Genomic DNA, 10,319 nt, shown 5'->3' on the forward strand with positions numbered 1-10,319 from the left:
TGTTGTCCGTCTTCCATTTTCGTGCTGTGACATAGGAATAAGGAAATAATACATCGTACCAATTTTTTTCGAATCCGGTCTGTCGGGTACCGAGTCCCCCTATGGGTAGGGGGACCCCTGCAGGTTGCGGGGGGAAACCGAATATACCCGTGGTAAGGCATGCCTGTCGTAAGAGGCGACTAAAATCCAAATGCACTATGTCTGAAATTTCAGGTCTTTGTTTAAATGTCAACATGATCAAAAGTCAGATAATTGCTATAATATTAGCTTGCAATGATATTATAGTTTTTATATTAATTCCTAATATAAAGGCATTTGTTGTTCAAGCAACCATGTCAAGCAATGTCACCAGTCATGAGGATTACTATGGACTCAAACTGGTAGTGGCCAAAAGTTACAAAAGTCATACCAAAGACTCATTGGGTTTGGCCCTTTGGGGAGATTCGTGGTGGCTGTGGTTTAMACCTAAATGCAGGCAGGGCATTTAGTCCAATGTGGAGTCGCATTGCGGCCGGGTGCCSGACCCAGAGTACGGCAGAGGTTTTAGGTCGGCCTCGAACCCGAACAAGGCGGCTTAGGGAGTCCCACCCTAACCAATTGGAACCAAAGTATAAGTGCATGTGCAGCACTCATGCTTTGGTTCTCCAGAGTATGGTGCAGGTGCATGCACTTATGCTTTGGGGCGCTGATCARYGCATTGTTTTGATCTATGTGCTTCTAGCAATAGAAAGCACCGTGGGGTTAGGCCTTCGCAGGCAGGTACTCACGTAAAACCACAATGAACGCTGTCGGGTCCCGAGATATGGGATTTTACCAAAAAGTGGGCCGTGCCACGTCCATCGTCCAATTTTCACACCGACTCCCATAAAGCCCCACATTAAAGTATAAATGTATACAACAATTTTTAATTGCAAATCCGCTTAGAGCGGTTTTTTTTTTAGAAGTTTTTATCTAGGACAGTACGCTAGATCCAAGAAAGGAGTAGTGGAAAGTTTTTACGTATATTTGAGAGTTTGTTTGAGCTAACAGCTATCCAATATAAAATATCTTAGTACTAGACACCGGTAATAGTAATACAAAATAGACAAAATAAGTTGATGTGTAACCAAAAAAAAAAAACACAAATTCAGCATTCAAAGTCGATTAGTCTTCTCCAGAGAAGTTAACATTTCTCCAAAAATTGAATGCCATTTAATAATGGCTTCATGGTTTTAGCATTTAGGGCATTCGGTCATTAATAGCAAAGTAAAACTTTCGCTTGCCGTTTTGTACGCAATTTAAGGTCCATTTCCATTTGTTGGATATAATCAAAGCAACGAATTGGCTGATTTAATAAAAAAATTAAATAATATGTTTACAGAAAAAAGGCAATTTATTTTGAAGATTTTGTAATTTCCTTGATTCTTTGACTTTTGGAGAACCTCTTAAATAAAACAGAATGAATAACGAAGCTTCCAACAGAATTATGAGCATCTGTAATAGCTCGCCGGATATTACCAATGCTAGTGGTGGTCTGATAAATAACATAATCTGGCGACCTCTGGTAACTCTCGCATCAGACCATTTGCCCATAATTATCACGATCAAAAACACAAAGAAACGTTGTTGGCAAAATACAAGGCAATCGGCCGGCCGGTCCTTAACTACGCCGCACCAATATAGTAGCATGGATGCAGTGAAAAACACAGCCGAGTGAGCTGCAATCATGTTAGAACACTGCACTCCGGACTACAACAGGATGCCTCTTAATGTCACCCATTGAACACCTGCAACACTTGGCACTTTGCCCATATGCTTCCAGTTAAAGAGCAAAATGTACTCCTCTCCTAGTAGTTCCTGCTGGGGTGCTTTGACAGAAATCATCCCTGCAGTCACCTGCTTGGAGTGGAAAGGCCTCCTAAAAGCATCAAGAGATCCTTTCTCAACTACGTCGATAACTTAAAATAAAATAATTAAAATAGTATAAAACATATGTATGTACCGCACTGACACTAGCCACCTCGTTGCATGCCCGGCTAACTCCATACATCTCACACTCCTCTCCCTTTGGTCTAACCCCGTCGATACAGCACGTTTCCTGGGCCTACCGTTGGATGACGTCAATGACAACTGATCCAATGCTTAACACCCTAACGGGGATTAGGTACCTGTTACAACAACAATAGCAGCCTAGAAATTTCTTTTCAGAACGCGTTACTTGGAGAGTTCTAAATATATAACTTTTATTGACCACAATTCAAACACGTTCTGATATTGTCCCACCAACTTTTGTATGTCGAACGCCAAAAATGTTGACTCATGACATGTAAACAAACAATATTGGTAATGGCTTACGTAACACAAGAAAGTATCGTGTGAAAATCAACTTTCGCAATTTATTGATGAATTACTTTTTATTGAAACTCCAATCAGTCAAGTTCAATGGTAAAGCTGTAATGCAATAACAATGAAATTCACTATTGTGCTTGTCTATGCAAAGTCTAAATATAAATATCCAAAATCAGCATTTATGAAATTTTAAGCAAATAAAGCATAAATTACAACAAATAATAGGCGAGAACTAATGAAATAACTATGAATGTGAAAATTTCGAATTTTTCTGCGAATTAAGTGGAAAATGTAAATTTTGCGCAACCATTTACTTATATTTACAGCTATATTTTGAAATCAATATTTTACATAAATACGGGATTTGAATGTATATAATTTAATGCTCTTAGTTGTTGGCCAAAATGAGTCCACTATACATAAATTCCTTTAATTTTAAATAACTTTCAATATTTATAGCGTAAGCCAGCTATAGACTATAACCGTAGCTGTAGCTATCAAACTGATTTTAATAATACTTATTGGTGGCTATTACCGAGACTAAATGCCATTTAAACTCGTGCAGTAAATGAAATTAAAATTGGGTCCAGTTAAAAACTGTAATCTTAAATAATTTACACAAACTTCGTATAAAAATATTTGCATGCAAATACCTACATACATATGTCTAATATAGGTACAGGGTGACCCCTTTCGTTTCCTTAAAAAAAAAAAAAAAACACAGAAGCTTCAAATTTAATGTTTGTTAGCATTCGAAATAACATTCTTTGACATTTATTTTTTCTAAGCTTATCTCTTTCACACGTTGGTCGTGGCTACGTCTCAGTTGATCCATTCGTTGAGTAAAATTTTCGATGACTCGTTCGAGCATTTCGACTGGTAACTGGCGAATGACACGCGTGATGTTTCGCTCCAAAGCCTGAATCGAAGCGGAATTGTCCACATATACTTTAGACGTTACATATCGCCACAGGAAAAAGTCTAATGGTGTGATATTACACGATCTTGGTGTCCAATCGACCGGCACAAAACGTGAAATCAGCGAACGAGCTGCTCACCGAAGTGTTTTCTTTGTGTGAAATGGCGCTGTCTTGTGAAACCGAGATAACGAACCGAGATCACAAGCTTCAAGTTCAGGCATCAAATAGTTGGCTATCATCTTGCGATAATGGTCGCCGTTGACGATTACTTTCTCACCAAATGCGGCAATTTCGTTTGTGTGCATACCCATTGAGCCAGTAATGGGCCTCATCGCTAAACAAAATTTGGCTCGAAAACGTCGGATCTTCTTGTAAGCGATGTACTAGGGAAGGTCGAGCATCATGTTGTATTTTTTACGCATTCAATTTAAGATCCCGACGGAAACGACAAATCGTTCCATACGTCAGTCAGAGTTGCTGCGAACGGCGCGGAACAGATTCTTTAAAGAACGTGAACTTTCCTAATAAAGTTAAACGATTTGTAAAGGTTACCTCTTCTTGGTTCACCCGTTATATATTAGGGGTATGGCTAGTATGCTTATTAAAAGTACGGTCCCCATGGCTTTTATTTTGCTTGGCTTCGAGACTGTTAAACAGATATTATTCAACTCGATAAATATATGTAATACACCTACTTGAATCGAATTTTCCTTTCACTTATCATTAGCCACGGCTGTGAAAGCCTTCAGCGCCTTCAGTGCCTTCAACGAATGATATTAATGGCCTTAATGGACTCATGGCATGTTTTCCTAAACGGTTTTTTCAGTTTCGAGAACAGAAAGAGACATAGGGAGCCTAACTTGACTTACCCGCTTTAATGTTTGACCAAAATCTCGGTCATAATAATACCAGGATGTGACGATGCATGAACGTGGTGAAAAATCCGTGAATTTTACGCCTACAAATCCAGTCGTTTACGACCAAGCCTAGCCAAGTAGTTTTCTTTATTGACCATTTGACCCTTTGGAACAAATTTATGGTGAACTACGCCACGGTTTTCCAAAAATACCTTGAGCATTCATTTTCATTTTTGACCGGTTTTTTCGGTTTCGATTAATTTTGGAAACGCCATTCGCTGGATTATCGGATAGTTTCGACCCATAATGCAGGGTCCTCATATACATTGTCAAGCATTTATTTTCCGACTTCTACTTGACAGCGTTTTTGCAAAATATTCAGGGTTAGCATCTAGCATTGTCACGCTTCATATCGAAAATATATTGAGACGTTCATAAGCACTGTTTTTTTTTTTAACTTTTGGTATGTTGTGGCCATTGCAGGAGATGGATGGACGACTCTCATGAGGAAAGTATTCGATGAGTAGACATCTCCCAAAAAATCCATAATCGTGATTTCATTGGAACAGTCCGTGTCAAATTTGATCACACGGTATTTGTCATATGACAATAGTCGTGTCTAATAATGATCCTATTATTTTTAAATATCACACAACGCCCTACCCCTAATATAATATACTCCGAAATATATGTATATGTATACTTATGCGGATATATTATGCTCATAATTGCACAAATTAATGCAGCCAAAATATGTATGTAAATTTAGTTGCATATTTGTGTGCAAAACCTGCACCGAACATATCAATTACGAAAACGTTAACCTGACAGCATAATTTTCGTAATTCGAATTTAGTAAAAAATATTGCAGCTTATGAATATTTAATAAATAATTCAACAAGCGAACAATTTACAGTGAGTTGATCACACTATCAACCTCAAAGACTGAGTTGAAACACAATCGATTGGTCGTTCATCGCCGAGTTCTTCAGATCATATGTGTGATTCCAATTTAATTAAAAACCATTTCTCCATTCAGTTCAAAAATATTTTTTTTTGAAAAAAATAAAGAAATTTCAAGGAGTACCAGAGAAAAGTGCTACAAAAATCTTTTTATGAAAAAAAAAAAAATTTTAGTCGAAGACAAATTGTAAACAACCCACTGTGCGTCAGCATGCCCAGCGCGCCCTACATACTTTTTGGGCGGTTATGCATTTCGTGATGTCCACGCGTTATGAAAAATATGCATTTTTATTATCACAAATTTGTATCTTTGCAAGGGATACATAATAACGGGCATATATGTACTTTGTTATAACTGCTTTGATTCAGTTGCAGTCAACCAAATAATTTGTAATATTAACGCGCGTGCGCGCCGGTCCTTTTAAACACTCCAGCCGTACAGGGCAAGTGCGCCAACATAATATATTCCCTTCACATATGACTTGAGGCTACTTGCCCGGCACTGAGCTTATGTGCGTGTGTGTGGATTTTGGGGAAAAATAACCATAACAATGTGGAATGATGATGGAAGCGGCAGTTAAGGTGCCAGTACCGTTGTTGTAAAAAATAACCGAGTCTCATTACCACAATTTCGGCATTATTGATGCCTCCGAGTATGTTATTAAGTTTAAATTCTTATTACACCCATCGTTTAATAATTTTTTGCGTTGCCTCTTTGTGTTTCGTTAGTGGATTTTTAATAGTTTTTTCACAGGACAGTTAGTAAGTATTTATGTATGGCATGTTTTATGCACTTTCAGTTGTTTCAGTTTCTCATAACTCGTTTCGCCGCCAAGTTATTTTATGAAAATTCTCGTACGAAATTTCTTTATTTACCCATAAAATAAAGTTGTGTCCTTATTTGTGAGAGTCCATTATTATACCCTGTAGGAATAAAGAGCCTTCAGAGTTTTCATTGAGAATTTAAGATTACTACTAGTTTTATGACATAGACTTTTTATGGCATTTCTTGGCTCATCTGATAACTAAACCGCCTGATAGTCTATATTGTGTATTTATTAGTTTACTCCAAATTTTGGAATCAGAACTTAAACGATTTTTTCGTTTTATAACAGATTGGAAAATCGTACTAATATACGTATGTGTTGTTGTGCTGCTATGAAATATTACCAAATTTTTTTTTTTTGTAAAAGCTGTCGAGTAGATATACCTTACTGGATATAAATTCAGATACGCTCGAATAACGTAGTGCCGACTTTAAACCTTTAATACAACCCTATACACCCTATTAATCTGTATTAAGAAGACTGAAAAATCCTTAGGCTAGGCTTGCACATGTGTTTTTTTGTTTTAGCTTGGAACCGACTGATTTGGAATATTTGTCCGAAATATTTTCTTCATACACGATATCCTAGTTAAGTTTATCACTTTCTTCGTATACCTTCCAATGTACTATTCCTTCATCAGGTTGTTGAAGTTCGAAGAAAAAAACAGAAAGAACTTGTTTACTTTGGGTATAAAGGTATATATAATTATAGGACATTATAAGTCATTTACCCCTGAGATCTCACGGTAAATCCATATGAATAGGATTGAAGTACTGAAGCCTTGAAAACTGTGAGAAAATTGAACGACAAGACTGTTCAACTACTTTGTATATTTATAAATATATAATGTTTTGGGGGACTTGATTTTCTTAAATTGTCCAATAAGTGGATTCTACATACATGCATAAGAGATAATATTACCACTATTTTTGGCGAATTCAGCTGTCTGAAAAGACTTTGACTGGGTGTAAATTGTGCCTAATTCCTATTTCGTAGACCTGGTAAGATGGTCAGAAAAACCTATTCTCCTAATTAATGGATTCAGTATTGTTCTTTTTATTATTTAGCATATTTTTAAGCTTCATAGAAGAAGAGATGGATACATTAAATAATTGTGTATATATAATAAAATATTAATTATTACAAACTAGTGAGAAAGCGTTAAGTTCGGGTGTAACCAAACATCGGCATACTGACCGTACTATTCGCAACACCATCACCTTGAGACCCAGCACTCATTATTGGATAATATTCGGCCGAATAGGCCGCGTCCAGCAGGCAGTGAAGAAAATATAGCAGCCGTAACTACGAGTGTACACGAAGACCGAGGAAAGTTGATTCAGCGCCGTTCGCTTCAACGTAGACTGACATATGGAACAACAAATGGTTTGTGGGCTGATGAAATCATCGGTCGTAATATCGAGAACGTAACAGTCAATGGTGACCATTATCGGGCCTGATAACTGACTATTTGATGACTGAAATTGAAGCTCGTGATCTCGGCGACATTTGCTTTTAACATGGAACACTTCGGTAAGCAGATGATTTCACGTATTAGGCCTGTCGATTGGGCACCAAGATCATGTGATATCACACTGGGGATAAAGGAAGTATTCTACCTGTTTTATCTACTTTCAGTATAAGTTATATAACAGCAAGATACGCTCTCTGAACTTCATTAATATGACTCATATATTGACTGATATGTGCGGCATAAAGTCAACTGTAACTTTAGAAATGCTCACATTAGATATCCATATAAGAACCACAATCATATTGATTCGATATTTATATATGATTATATATGATGCAAGGTGCGTTCCAAAGTAAACAGCACTTAAAAATAAAACAGAATAACTGTTTTTGCGGCAAAATCAATTTATTATATTCAAAATAGTTTTCTACTTCAATACCGCTTTTTGCGCGGTCAAAAATCATGTTGAACGAGTGTTTTAGCTCGTTGGCCGGTATGGCCGCCAGTATGCCGGTGCAAGCCGTTTGAATGGTACATACGTCTGCATAACGCTTTCCTTTCATTTTCCTTGGACAAATGCAATTTTCCGAAGAGGAGAGTGGTTAATGGCTAAAATGTGATTTTTTGTCAAATAATCGTCTTTCGAATGTTGGATTCTGAGCAATGTTTGGTCGTCACTCTTTTCGTAAGCCCAAATGTTCGCTCAAAATGCGATAAATCAATGTTTTGGAGTTGTTCGATTTCATTTCCATGAATTTCAATAATGATTTCGGCTGATTTTTGATGAATTCACGCACAGTTTCGTCTTTTATGTCCCAACGAACACTTCGTAAACGTTGAAACCACTCGTGCACTATGCTACGGGATAGGCAATTATCGCCATACATTTGTTGACAATTAAAACATTTCGGTAAAAGTTTAACCAATTTTAAAACAAAATTTAACGTTGGCTCTTTGTTCGGAGCTCATTTTCGCAGCGATAACAGAAACATACCGACACTTAAAACACAATATCTTCACTTCCAATCAATAAAATGTCATGAAATTTTCACTGGCCAATTGATAAAGATAGCAGATTCTAACGCACCAGTCGACACATAGATGGCGCCACCAGGGGGCACTAAATTCAAAAAGTCCTGTTTACTTAAGAATACACATTGTATATGTCACAGATAAGGCGATATTTTCTTTAAAAGTTAGCGGACATCTACATATTCAATTCTGAGAAAACCAATTTGAAAGCGTTCGAGTTATACAATTTTTGAAATGAGTCGCAGGTTTATTTCAGCAACGCTTTCGATTTAGGTACTCGTTAGCAAAGTAATACAAAATTTGTAGGTATGGGAAGTAGACATGATTGTAATCCATTTTGTAATACTCATAGGAGTGTAAAAATAAAGTTACGCGCACAATTTGGTTGAATTTGAATTGGCCGAGATAAAGAACTTTAGTGAAAGTTGGGCGATGATGTAGCCATTGCTCAAATTTGACACCGAAAATTTATAGCTTTCGACAATTTTTTTTAATAAGTTATCGCTCTTTTAGTAGTTTTTCATATTGAGAATGTGTCTCTGGAAGAAGGCGGATTTATCATCTGATTTTCCCCATTTTTACATTGCCGAAGAAGGCACTGCAAACATTTGTTTTGAGCAAGTTTAATTAAAATAGCTTTAGGGTTTTCTGAAAAAACACATGCACAACCGTTATATGAACAATACTATTATACACTGAATCAATGCGTTGCAAGTGTATAAAAATCAATTAAATCCTCAAACATATATAATTATGAGCAGCAGAAGCTATTAACCTCTTCATATCATCTTGCTCATCTCTTTTCAAAAAAGATTTGTCAAAGAACTTGAAAAGCTGCAAGATTGCGAAAAAAAAACAACTAAAATTCGAGAAGTCAAGACAAGCTTGATAGGACAATAACTGCAAGCTGCATATGCTCATATATCAAAAGCATAAATGTTTGTGTAGATATGTATGCATTGCATATAACCCAGGGCAGCTAGGCAATAACACCATCAACGTCGCCGGTGATGGATATGCCATGCTGCAACACTCGCGTGCAACGCTTCCGATTACAAGCAACACTCAAGGGACAAGCGTGTGCAAGCGCTGGTCAACAGCCAAACAAGAAAGCTCATACATATACGTACATATGTGTGTGTGTTTGCACTTGTGTATATGTATGTGAGTTTGCGGTGTGGCGTCTCTGATGCAACGATTGTGATGCGAGTGGACGTCAATGTCCTCTGGCCCTTTTAATATATGTTCCACTGCGGGATATAAAAACCTATATCCGCCTGCACCGCCTACAGTTGCAAGCGCACACTTTCACATTGTGTGTAKTGGTGTGTATGTGCGTGTTGGTGTTATTTGTTGTCAAGCCATAATTCTTTGATGTGCTTCTGTCACCACACCACCGTCCCGCTGCAATTCGTTTCACTACTGCACATACATATATACATATACATATGTATGTACATATACATACATGTACGTAACTACTTATGGCATGAGTAGTATCTTGATCGCGAGCGCCCTCACCCCTGTGTGCCCACAGTGTGTGCGCGCAGTGCAAGCTGTCCCAACACTAACGGTTTAAGGGTCAATAACACTTTTTAGTGGCGAAACATTTGTTAACGAGCCGGCAAACGCACGCATAAACGCATAAACGCATTTACAACAATGACAACAACGACAACAACAACAGCAATAAGAATAGTAAGAAATTCTCACAATTTATGCAGCAAGCTGCAGCGACCCTCATGCCGCAGCGTGGGTGCGGGTTGTTGCCAGTGTCTGTTTTTTGGTCGTTTCACTCGCAATTCGCATTCAGCTGATCCGTTGTTTTATGTTTTATTCATTTTTTTTTTTTTTTTTTTTTTTTTTTTTTTTTTTTTTTTTTTTTTTTTTTTTTTTTTTTTTTTTTTTTTTTTTTTTT

This window comes from Bactrocera latifrons, unplaced genomic scaffold (genome assembly GCF_001853355.1).
Source record: "Bactrocera latifrons isolate USDA-ARS-PBARC rearing strain unplaced genomic scaffold, ASM185335v1 scaffold_178, whole genome shotgun sequence".
In the NCBI taxonomy this organism is placed as follows: domain Eukaryota; kingdom Metazoa; phylum Arthropoda; class Insecta; order Diptera; family Tephritidae; genus Bactrocera; species Bactrocera latifrons.